This window comes from Alligator sinensis, unplaced genomic scaffold (assembly GCF_000455745.1).
Source record: "Alligator sinensis unplaced genomic scaffold, ASM45574v1 scaffold1373_1, whole genome shotgun sequence".
NCBI classification, from domain to species: Eukaryota; Metazoa; Chordata; order Crocodylia; family Alligatoridae; genus Alligator; species Alligator sinensis.
This window is the reverse complement of record NW_005842808.1, coordinates 670,384-681,238: the sequence shown is the minus strand read 5'-3', so window position 1 is coordinate 681,238 and position 10,855 is coordinate 670,384.

The window sequence follows — 10,855 nt, the reverse complement described above, 5'->3', positions numbered from 1 at the left end:
GTGTCGGTGGCTCGCCCGAGGGTGGGGGGGCACTTTAATTAAAGCAGCTCTCAGAGCTGTTCTAACTAAAGTACCTACAGCATCACATGTATTTAGTTCAATTACGTTTACTTAAAGTGTTCCTGCTGCCATTTTGAAGTATGGGGACACTGAATAGACATGACACAGAGGCTGCTGGAGCATGCTAATTAGCACACTCCAGTAGACTCGATTAATTGAGCCTGGTCTGATGAGTGGCAATTAGCACACATTGGAGTAGACATCCGGCATGTGTATAGGTGCCCAAAAAATATGCTTAACCTCTCCTCCTCCAGATTTAGTGAAATATTTTAAGCACTGTAGTCAATTTTCAAAACTGCCATTCCACTTCCATTAAGATGTAAAAGATTTTTTTAAAGAATATTATCTCTGAAATAATTTACAATCAACAGATACAGGAATTTAAATAGCACAATTTTCCGTAAATTATTTAAAAAAATAAATACATCTCCCCCAAAGTTTTACCCTAGTTTCCATGCCTGTAATTCTTCTGGGTAAACAGATGCTCGCAGTGTTAATTACCCTTGTGTTCATTCCCAGTGGTTAACTATTAAAAAAAAAGAAAGAAAGAAAAAAGTGTCACTTTAAAAACCCCACTCTGTCAAGTACATATGGGGGAAACATGTCATTGCAAGCTTACTGAAAAATGACTTTGAAAATAATCACTATTTAAAAATAAATGCAATTTCTTCTGAAATGAATCTTTATTCATAATCACACCATCCCTTTGGACAATCCTTTATCCATTTCCTTCATTATTAGATGGCACTTGGAGACAATTAAGATGCAGAATACCCTAGATGTGCATTTCAATTAGCAATCCATCAGGCTTGGTAAATTGAATCAAGGGGAAAGCAGATGTTTAAAACACCTATAAATACAGAACAAGGGATCAGGCTTTGATCCTGAGAGAGATAGAGATTGAAAATGATAAAGTGCTAAATAGCTCCTGGCTGGCAACATATGTGAAATGAACTTTTTTTGTTTGTTTGTTTTAAGTTTAGGTTTGCTAACTTGGAGCACATTTACATGTTGAGCAAATGCTATCTGGGGCAAATCCACTCCTGGGCTAGCACAAGGTCCGTGCACCACGTGTGTCCCTTGCAGATTTTGAGATAGGACTTAAGCAAGCCAGAAGTGGCACACAGACCTCTTCAGCAATACTCAACCAGAGCAAAATCCTGAGAGTCACTAAGCTCTTATGATCCAACTGGCTCCAACTAGAGCTGTAGGTGCTGAGCATCTTAAGTATTTTAGGTCAAATCCTCGGCTGGCATCAACTCGCATGTTCTTATTGTTCTTGTTTATTAGAGTCACAGTGCCTAAGACCAGCTGGAGTCAGTGGATCTAAGCTGATTTACACAAAGCAGATATGGCTTTGAATGTCTAGAATTTATTCCAAGATTGTCTTATCTTATCAAGTTTTCCATTTCTTTCTTTTTTTTTTTTGGTAGTTCACATTAAAATGACTTTAAATTGAATTAGCAGAATCTGATTAAAAAATACTTGCATACAGCCTAAGTTCAAGGATATGATCTAAAACTATATCCTAGATCTCTTAAATTATACAAGGGGCTCAGTGACAGAGCAGTTAAGGCAGCTCAATACTGGTCCAGAGGCATGAGTCCAAGCATCATTCTGGACTCACAAAGGCAGCCCCCAGGTCGACCCAGATGTAAATGGGTACCTGGTCATTTGGGCTGGGCAAGATGTGATGTCAGTCACAATACTCGCTTGTGTGTCCTAGTGACATAAATTGGTGTGTTTTTTTTCTGAGCTAACTCAATGAGGTGCCTAGTCTTTCATCTATTTTCTACTTGAAAGGAAGACAAAAACAAAACCCAGGGGAACCCTACCATCTCTCAAGTCCCCTGTTCAAGATGAAGTTTCTTTTCTACTTGGGAGAAATTTTACAATCTTTGAATTTTCCTTTTCTTGAAGAAGGGCATCTGGGCCCAAAAGCTTGCAAAAAAAAATTTTTGCAACAATTTAGTTGGTCTAATAAAAGATATCATCTCACCCCAAGAGTTTTGTCTGCCTAAAAACAAAACCACACATTCAATCCTCTTTCTCGGTATAGTGGCAGGCAATGCTAACTAATAGTCGGAGAACTGGTGTGGAACCCTGGATATCTGGGTTATATTCTCAAATGGATTATAATCACATTATAATGGGATATTTGGGTTAAAATCTCAGTTCCTGAACTAACACATCCTGACACACTGCAAAGTGTCCCTACAGCTGCATTTTACATGTAAAAAGTACATTCACTTTATCTATACACAGTCTTGGTGTTCAATGGGTTACTTCACATTTTTAGTGAAGTAGCAGAAAGATGTGTGCCAAAATAAAAAAGTCTTTCCCCTCCATATGTTTACATCACTGTTACAGCTTCCTTGCTGGGTTCATCAGAGGGAGAAATCTATACCACACACAGCTGCCAAAGCCTGACCTGGCACACATGCAGGAGCCAAACTGAGTGGCTGCTGCCATGAGATAACATTAAAAAGGGATCACTTCACCTGTGCCAAATGGGATTGATTTCTGTAGTGTATATGGGAGATGAGACATGATCTCTGGTGCTGTGTAAGAAGAAAGAAGGAACACACAGAAAAGAGGAGATCAAGATGGAGATAAAATAAAATAATACAAAGCACTTATTCGTATTACCATAGCACTGTCAAGACCTACTTGAGATGGAGTGCTGTTCAGACACACAGGAAATGACAGTCCTGGCCCCAAAGAGATTACAGTGTTAGTAGACCAGTCAAACTAAGTATCACCATCCTTATTTTACATGCGAGGCACAGTAAGGTTAAGGATATAGGGGCAGTGTATGGAAGGGCTAAGAACTGAAGCCAGATCTCCTGCGTCTCAATGCAGCCTTCTGCCTACATAGCCTTCCTTCTTCCCAACCATCCAGGAGTGCGCATCCAATATCCCTGAAACATGGAAGATTTAACATATCAAAGATAAAAGGAAAGGAGCCCAAGACACATGCAAGCACTGGCTCGAAACTTCTGTTTCATGAAGAGGCAGAAAAGACATTTTTCCTAGACTGCCTGTGAGCTGCTCTCACCGCTGAGCAATAAAAACTCTCATCTAGTCCCTGGCAGTGCTGCCCTCACCACTGCAAGAAGTGGAATGCTCCCTCTCCCCAGGGACTATTATTTTGGTACATATTATATGGAAACGGAAACATAGGGAGGCAAAGTAATAGAAAACAACATGAGATCAACAATGTGATGCTCACACAAAATTCTTCCTTTGTTAACAGAAAATCATCCCCACGTGCCCCTTGCCAGATCAGCTCTTGGTCAGATTTTCTAGCAGTGCTCAGAACCCAAAGACCTGAGCTCTTCCAAAAATCTGTTTTCCCCTTTTCTGATACATAATGGGAGCTGAGCTCTCCGGAAACCTGCACTGAATGCTAGAGGTCACAGATGAGGAAGTCTGGGCTGTAACTCTAGTAGATAGGGGGCCGGTGCCCCACCCAGACTCTGGAGGGGAATCCGAAGAACCCCCCTCCAGAGGAGCTGAAGACCCTGCGCCAGCTGCCCCAGGTGAGAGTGGGGTGGGCTCCAGAGTGCCAGATCCAGAGTGGGCAAAGGCATTGGGAAAAGCCCTGAAGGAGGCACTCCAGCCATCACCTGAGTCAGTTGCCTACAAGAGGCTCTGCATATTTTCAGGTAAGGACCCACTCCTCCCAGGGGAAGAGACTTTTGAGGCTTGGCATTCCCATGTGACAGAGACTTTGGCCTCGTGGGCAGTCTCAGAAGAGGAGAAGCAGAGGCGGCTGCTGGAGAGTCTCTGAGATCCAGCTTTTAAAGTGGTTCGAATGATTAAGCAGGAAAACTGCAACATTTCCGTTCTCCAATGTCTCGAACTTCTGTCTAGTGTCTTTGGAAAATCAGTGCAAGCTGAGGCTTTGTTCCTGGAATTTAATAAGACATACCAACAAAAAGGGGAAACAGCCTCAGCTTACATCCTGCGATTAGAGAGAGTGTTACAGCAGCTAGTGGCCCAAGGAGGACTCACTCGGGAGATGGCTGGCAAAGCTTGCTTGCAGCAACTCCGGGTAGGAATACTTTATGATGAGCAACTGGTAAGGGAGCTCAACCTCAATGGGAGGAGAGAGAATCCCCCAACATTTGGGCAGTTGCTTCGGGAAATCAGGGAGGCTGAAAGCCTACAAGCTGTAAAGGCCTCCATCAAAGCAGTAACCCCAGCGCCAGCCCAGGGATTGGCCGTGGCTCCGTGCCCACCACAAGCATTGGTTGTTGAGATGCCGATGGTGACTGACAACGATGCCCCACAGCCACTGGCCGTGCTGCACCAGCAAGCCCAGGTGACATGGGGAAATCAGCCCAGGGCCTCCCAAGGCTCACCGGCTATCAGGTCACAATGGCCTCGCTGGCCCAAGGGGAGAGGAAAATTTTGTTACCGGTGCGGGGAAGATGGACATTTCAAGCGCCAGTGTACAAGTCAGGGAAACCTGCCCCTGGTATGGCAGCAACTGCAGGCAACAAGGGAGGAGCCGGGAAACGGTGGCAAGACCCAGGGAAGGAGCCAACCTGAGTCTCAGCTCCCTCAGGCTCTGACAGTCCGGGAATCCCAGCTCAGTTTCCACCAGGACTAGTGGGACCTAGGGCAGAGGTCCCTGTGGTGATAGAGGGATGGAAGTGTATTGCTGTGTTAGACAGTGGGTCACAAGTAACTATCCTATTCCAGTCCTTCTATGACAAGTTTTTGAAGCATTTACCACTGCAACCACTAACTGGGCTGGGGCTATGTGGCTTAAGCCAAGAGGTCTACCCGTACAGTGGGTATGTTACTGCCCAGCTAGAGTTCCCTAAGGAAGTGGCCGGGGTATGCAAGTCTGTGGCTGTTGCTGCGCTTGTGTGCCCAGATCCTAAGTGGATGCGGGGGGCCAATATAATTGTCGGAACTAATTCCAGTCTGTTCCAGGTGCTAGCACGATATTGTCAGCAAAAGGCCGGGAAGCAGTACTTAAAAGCTTTGCCCATGCATGCCCTTTGCACTGGAGTATATCAGCGGATTGAGACCTCGGCCGGCCCTGAAACTGACCTCAGGCTGGGAGCTTTGTATTATGCAGGCGAGACTCCCAAAAAGGTGCCTGCACAAGGCAGCAAGTTTTTACTCACTGCCCCTAAGGGCATTGCCCAGACCCATCACAAGAAGCTGGCTGTGGTAGAGCCACCTAAGAACTCTGGACCCTTAAGGCAGATGCTGGTTCCCAGTGGGGTAGTCAATATTGGAGGGCAAGCTCCATCTTCAGTGACTGTAGTAGTAGTGAACCCCACAGGAAAAGACATCACAGTGAAGCCAGGACAATGTGTAGCTGAACTGGTTGAAGCAGAGGTAGCTGTGTCACCTACACAGTCTTCGCAAACCCAGATTGTGGACCCTGCAAAGTGCAATTTTGGGAGCTCCCCAGTGCCAGCCGCTTGGAAGACCCGACTGCAGGAAAAGCTAAGTGCTCGAGGAAACATATTCTCTTGTGCATGAGTGGGATGTTGGGCTGGCTAAAGGAGTGGAGCATTCTATTTGGCTTCAAGACACCTGACTGTTTCAGAAGCGTTCCCAACGAATCGCCCTTTCAGAGATGGAGGGTGTGAGGCGGCACCTCCGGGAACTTTTGGACCATGGTATCATATCCGACACACGTAGCCCATACGCCTCCCCCAATTGTGGTAGTGCGAAAAAAATCTGGCAAAATTCGGATGTGCATTGATTATCGAACCCTCAACAGCCGCACTACGGTGGACCAATACACCATTCCCCGAGTGCAAGATGCCCTTGATTGTTTGTTGGGAAGCCAGTGGTTCTCGGTGCTTGATCTGCGAAGCGGTTATTACCAAATTCCACTGGCACAAGAGGATAAAGAAAAAACAGCTTTCATCTGCCCACTGGGGTTCTACCAATTCGAGCGAATGCCCCAGGGGATCTCCGGTGCCCCTGCTACATTTCAACGGTTAATGGAAAAGGTAGTGGGAGATATGAACATGACCCAAGTGCTGGTATACCTGGATGACCTCATAGTATTTGGGAAGACGCTAGAGGAGCACGAAGAGCGAATGTTGAAAGTCCTGGATCGATTGCAAGCTGCCGGGCTTAAGCTTGCCCTGGACAACTGCCAGTTTTTTTCATAGATTTAATAGACATTAGGGATGGAAGGGACCTCGGAAGTTCATCGAGTCCAGCCCCCTGCCCAAAGGGCAGGAAGTCAGCTGGGGTCACAGGATCCCAGCAAGATAAGCATACAGTTTGCTCTTGAAGGTGTTCAATGTAGGCGCTTGAACCGCTTCCAGTGGCAGGCTGTTCCAGACCTTGGGGGCTCGGACAGTAAAGAAATTCTTCCTTATGTCCAGCCTGAAACGGTCTTGTAGTAGTTTATGACCGTTCGACCTAGCCATCATCCCTTGGGGCGCTCTGGTGAACAAACATTCCCCCAGATACTGGTGGTCACCCCTGATAAACTTATAGGTGGCCATCAGATCACCCCTGAGCCTGCGCTTTTCCAGGCTAAAAAGCCCCAGGGCTCTCAGCCTGTCATCGTAGGGTCTGCTTCCCTGACCTCTGATCACACGCGTGGCTCTTCTCTGGACTCTCTCAAGCTTCTCCACATCCTTTTTGAATTGTGGAGCCCAAAACTGGACACAGTACTCCAGCTGCGGCCTCACTAAGGCTGAGTACAGGGGGAGAATGACGTCCCGGGATTTGCTTGAAGCATCTATGGATGCAAGCCAGCGTTTTGGTCGCTTTACGCTTTTACGTTTTTGCCGCGCCCCTCGCTAGTCATTTTTAATGACTAGCATTGTAGTACAGTGTAATGTTCCATCTCTGCCAGCTGATAACGTCTTGAAAATGGAGCTGGCTTCCTGAAAAAAGAGCTACTGTATCTTGGAAATTTCTGGATTTGACCCAGAGTCCCATCATTAATGTTGATTCCAGCTCGCTTCTGCTACATATCCCATAATTCTCCATTAAAAATTTCACAATGCAAAGGGCCTAGCAGTGGGACAAACGTCCGTGGGATACCAGCCCACAATGTCAAGCACTTAATATGGAGAAAGACCCCACCATGTGGAAGCAATGTTTGAACTGTGGTAGAAGGCACCTGGTTGAATGAACATAGCTACCTAGTACCTTCTAGCAGGCTACAGTTCCGTGTGAATTAATTGCCCCTGTTTAGCCCTCTGGCTAGTGCACCTGCTTCTGCTCTTGCTTATACCAATTTTACACTGGTTTAACATCTTTTTGTACCAATGTAAGATCATAAATAAGGAGGGTTTTAAACTAGGTTTGCTGGGGGATGGAGACCAAAGCCCTGAGGTAAGTGGGGAAGCAGGAGACTTGGAGGAAGAGCAATCAGGAGGGGGCAACAGGGGAGCTGTTCTCATACTTCCTGAGAAATCAGGGCAATTGACTAGTTACCCCTGTATATGAATGCAGAGCCTGGGAAACAAGCAGGAAGAATCGGAAGTCCTTGCACAGTCATGGAACCAGGACATGTTTGGAATAATAGAGACTTGGTGGGAGCTCGCATGACTGGAACAGTGTCATGGATGGGTACAAACTGTTCAGGAAAGACAGGCAGGGGAGAAGAGCCATATGATTGCTCAGAGCTCCAGTATGAAACTGGAGATGGGCCTGTTGACAGACTCTGGGTTAAGGTTAGAGGGAAGAGTAACAAGGGTGATGTCATGGTGGGGTCTGCTATAGACCACCAGAGCAGGAGGAAGTAGTGGATGAAGCACAAGTTTCCCAATCACAGGCTCTGGTTCTCATGGGGTATTTCAGTCACCATGACATCTGCTGGGAGGGCAACACAGCAGTGCACAGGCAACCCAGGAAGTTTTTGGAGAGCATTGGAGACAGCTTCCTGGTGCAAGTGCTGGAGCAGCCAACTAATGGCCATGCTCTTCTTGACCTGCTGCTCACAAACAGGGATGAATTGGTGGGGAATGTGTAACCAGTGGATGGCAACTTGGGCAGCATTGACCATATGATTGAATTCAAGATCCTGAGGAAAGGCAGGATGGAAAGCAGCAGGGTAAGGACCCTGGATTTCAGAAAAGCAGACTTTGACTCGCTGAGGGAACTCATTGACAGGATCCCCTGGGAAGCCAGTCTGAGGGGGAGAGAAGTCCAGGAGAGCTGGCTGTATTGTAAAGAAGCCTTACTGAGAATGCAACAACAAACCATCCTGAAGCGCAGGAAGACTAGCAAGTATGGCAGAAACCCAGCTTGGCTTAGTAGGGAACTCTTTAGTAAACTAAATCACAAAAAAGGAAGCTTATAAGAAGTGGAAACTTGGACAAATAACTAGGGAGGAGTATAAGAGCATTACTCAGACATGCAGGGATGAAGTCAGGATGGCCAAAGCGCAATTGGAGTTGCAGCTACCAAGGGACATGAAGGGTAACAAGAAGGGTTTCTGCAAGTATGTTGGTAGCAAGAGGAGGATCAGGGGAAGTGTGGGTCCCTTACTGAATGGGGGAGGCAACCTAGTTAACAGAGGATGCAGAAAAGGCTGATGTACTCAATGCCTTTTTCACCTCAGTCTTCACAGGCAAGGTCAGCTCCCAGACTACTGCACTGGGCAGCACAGTTTGGGGAGAAGGTGACCAGCCAACAGTTGTGAAAGAACAGGTTAGGGACTATTTAGAAAAACTGGACATATACAAGTCCATGGGGCCAGATGGGATGCACCTGAGGGTGCTGAGGGAGTTGGCTGATGAGACTGCAGAGCCACTGGCCATCATCTTTGAAACACCATGGCAATCAGGAGAGGTCCCAGATGATTGGAAAAGGGCAAACATAGTGCCCATATTTAAGAAAAGGAAAAAGGAGGATCCAGGGTACTAAAGACCAGTCAGCCTCACCTCAGCCCATGGAAAAATCACAGAGCAGATCCTCAAGGAATCCATCTCGAAGCACTTGGGGGAGAAGAAGGTGATTAGGAACAGTCAGCATGGATTCACCAAGGGCAAGTCATACCTGACCAACCTGATTGCTTTCTATGATAGATGACTGGCTCTGTGGATGCGGGGAGACCAGTAGATGTGGTATACCTTGATTTTAGCAAGGCATTTGATACGGTCTCCCACAATGTTCTCACAGGCAAGCTAAGGAAGTACGGGCTGGATGAATGCACTATAAGGTAGATAGAAAACTGGCTGGAGTATCGGGTTCAGAGGGTAGCAATTAATGGCTCGATGTTGGCAGCTGGTATCAAATGGAGTGCCACAGGGGTCAGTCCTGGGACTGGCTTTGTTCAATATCTTCATCAACGACCTGGAAGATGGCATAGGAAGTTTGCGGATGACAACCTCAGCAAGTTTGTGGATGACACCAAGCTGGCGGGGAGTAGTAGATACGCTGGAGGGTAGGGCTAGGATTCAGAGAGACTGAGACAAATTGGAGGACTGGGCCAAAAGAAATCTCATGAGGTTCAACAAGGACAAGTGCAAAGTCCTGCGCTTAGGATGGAACAATCCCATGTACCAGTACAGGCTGAGGGCTGACTGGCTGGGCAGCAGCTCTGCAGAAAAGGACCTGGGAGTTACAGTGGACAATAAACTGAATATGAGCCAAGAGCATGCCCTCATTGCAAAGAAGGGTAATGGCATACTGGGCTGCATTGGTAGGTGTGTTGCCACCAGGTCAAGAGAAGTGATTATTCCCTTCTATTCATCACTGGTGATGCCAGACGTCAGTCAAATACGTTGGACATATAGTGTCCCAGGAGGGAGTCAGCACAGACCCTGATAAGATCAATGCCGTGGCAACGTGGCCAAGGCCAAGGAACTCTCAGGAACGTAAGCGATTCTTGGGGTTTGCTGGGTACTATAGACGATTTGTCCAGAATGATGCCAGATTGGCAAAACCCCTAAACGACCTCACTCGAGGATATCAGGCAAAAAGGAGCCAGATCCAAAGTAAAGGAGCTCTGTCTAAGGCAAGAGCAGGCAGGCCCTTGGGTTTGCAGGACCCATTAGAGTCACTTGGGCCGTGATGGGATGAAAATTTTGAGCGGGCATTCAGAGCCCTCATCCGGAGTTTGACATGTGCCCCAGTATTAGTTTATGCAGACCCGCAATGGCCCTTTGTATTGCATATGGATGCCAGCCTTGAGGGGTTGGGGGCTGTGCCATACCAAGAGCACCAAGGAAAATTAAAACCCGTTGCTTTTGCCAGCCGAGATTTAGTCGACAGCGAAACTCGGTACCCGATGCATAAGCTAGAGTTCCTTGCGCTCAAGTGGGCGGTGACTGACAAATTCAAGGACTACCTGTCTGGGACCCAGTTTGAAGTTTGGACTGATAACAATCCACTGACCTATGTGCTAACAAGTGCCAAGCTGGATGCAACAGGGCACCGTTGGGTAGCAGCATTGGCCAATTACCGTTTCAGCTTACACTATAGAGCAGGGAGGAAAAACATAGATGCTGATGCTTTATCGTGACAACCGTATAAGCAGGAGAGAGAAATAGCAACGGTGGATGAAGTGCAGAGCATCTGTGGTTTGGAGGAAAGAAGAACATCTGAGGCAGAGAGACTACTTGGCTGTGCAGCAGAAGTGCTGGGCCTGCCACCGGACAGCGTCCTACGGGCCATGGTGGGTTTCATAGTTTCATAGTTTCATAGTTTCAGGGTCGGAAGGGACCTAATAGATCTTCTAGCCCGCCCCCCCGCCAGGGCGGGAGAACAACCCAAAAACACAAACAAAACCACTCACCCTAAAAACAAAAACGGGACTCAAATGAGTCCAGCCAGGTAAGTATCCAGC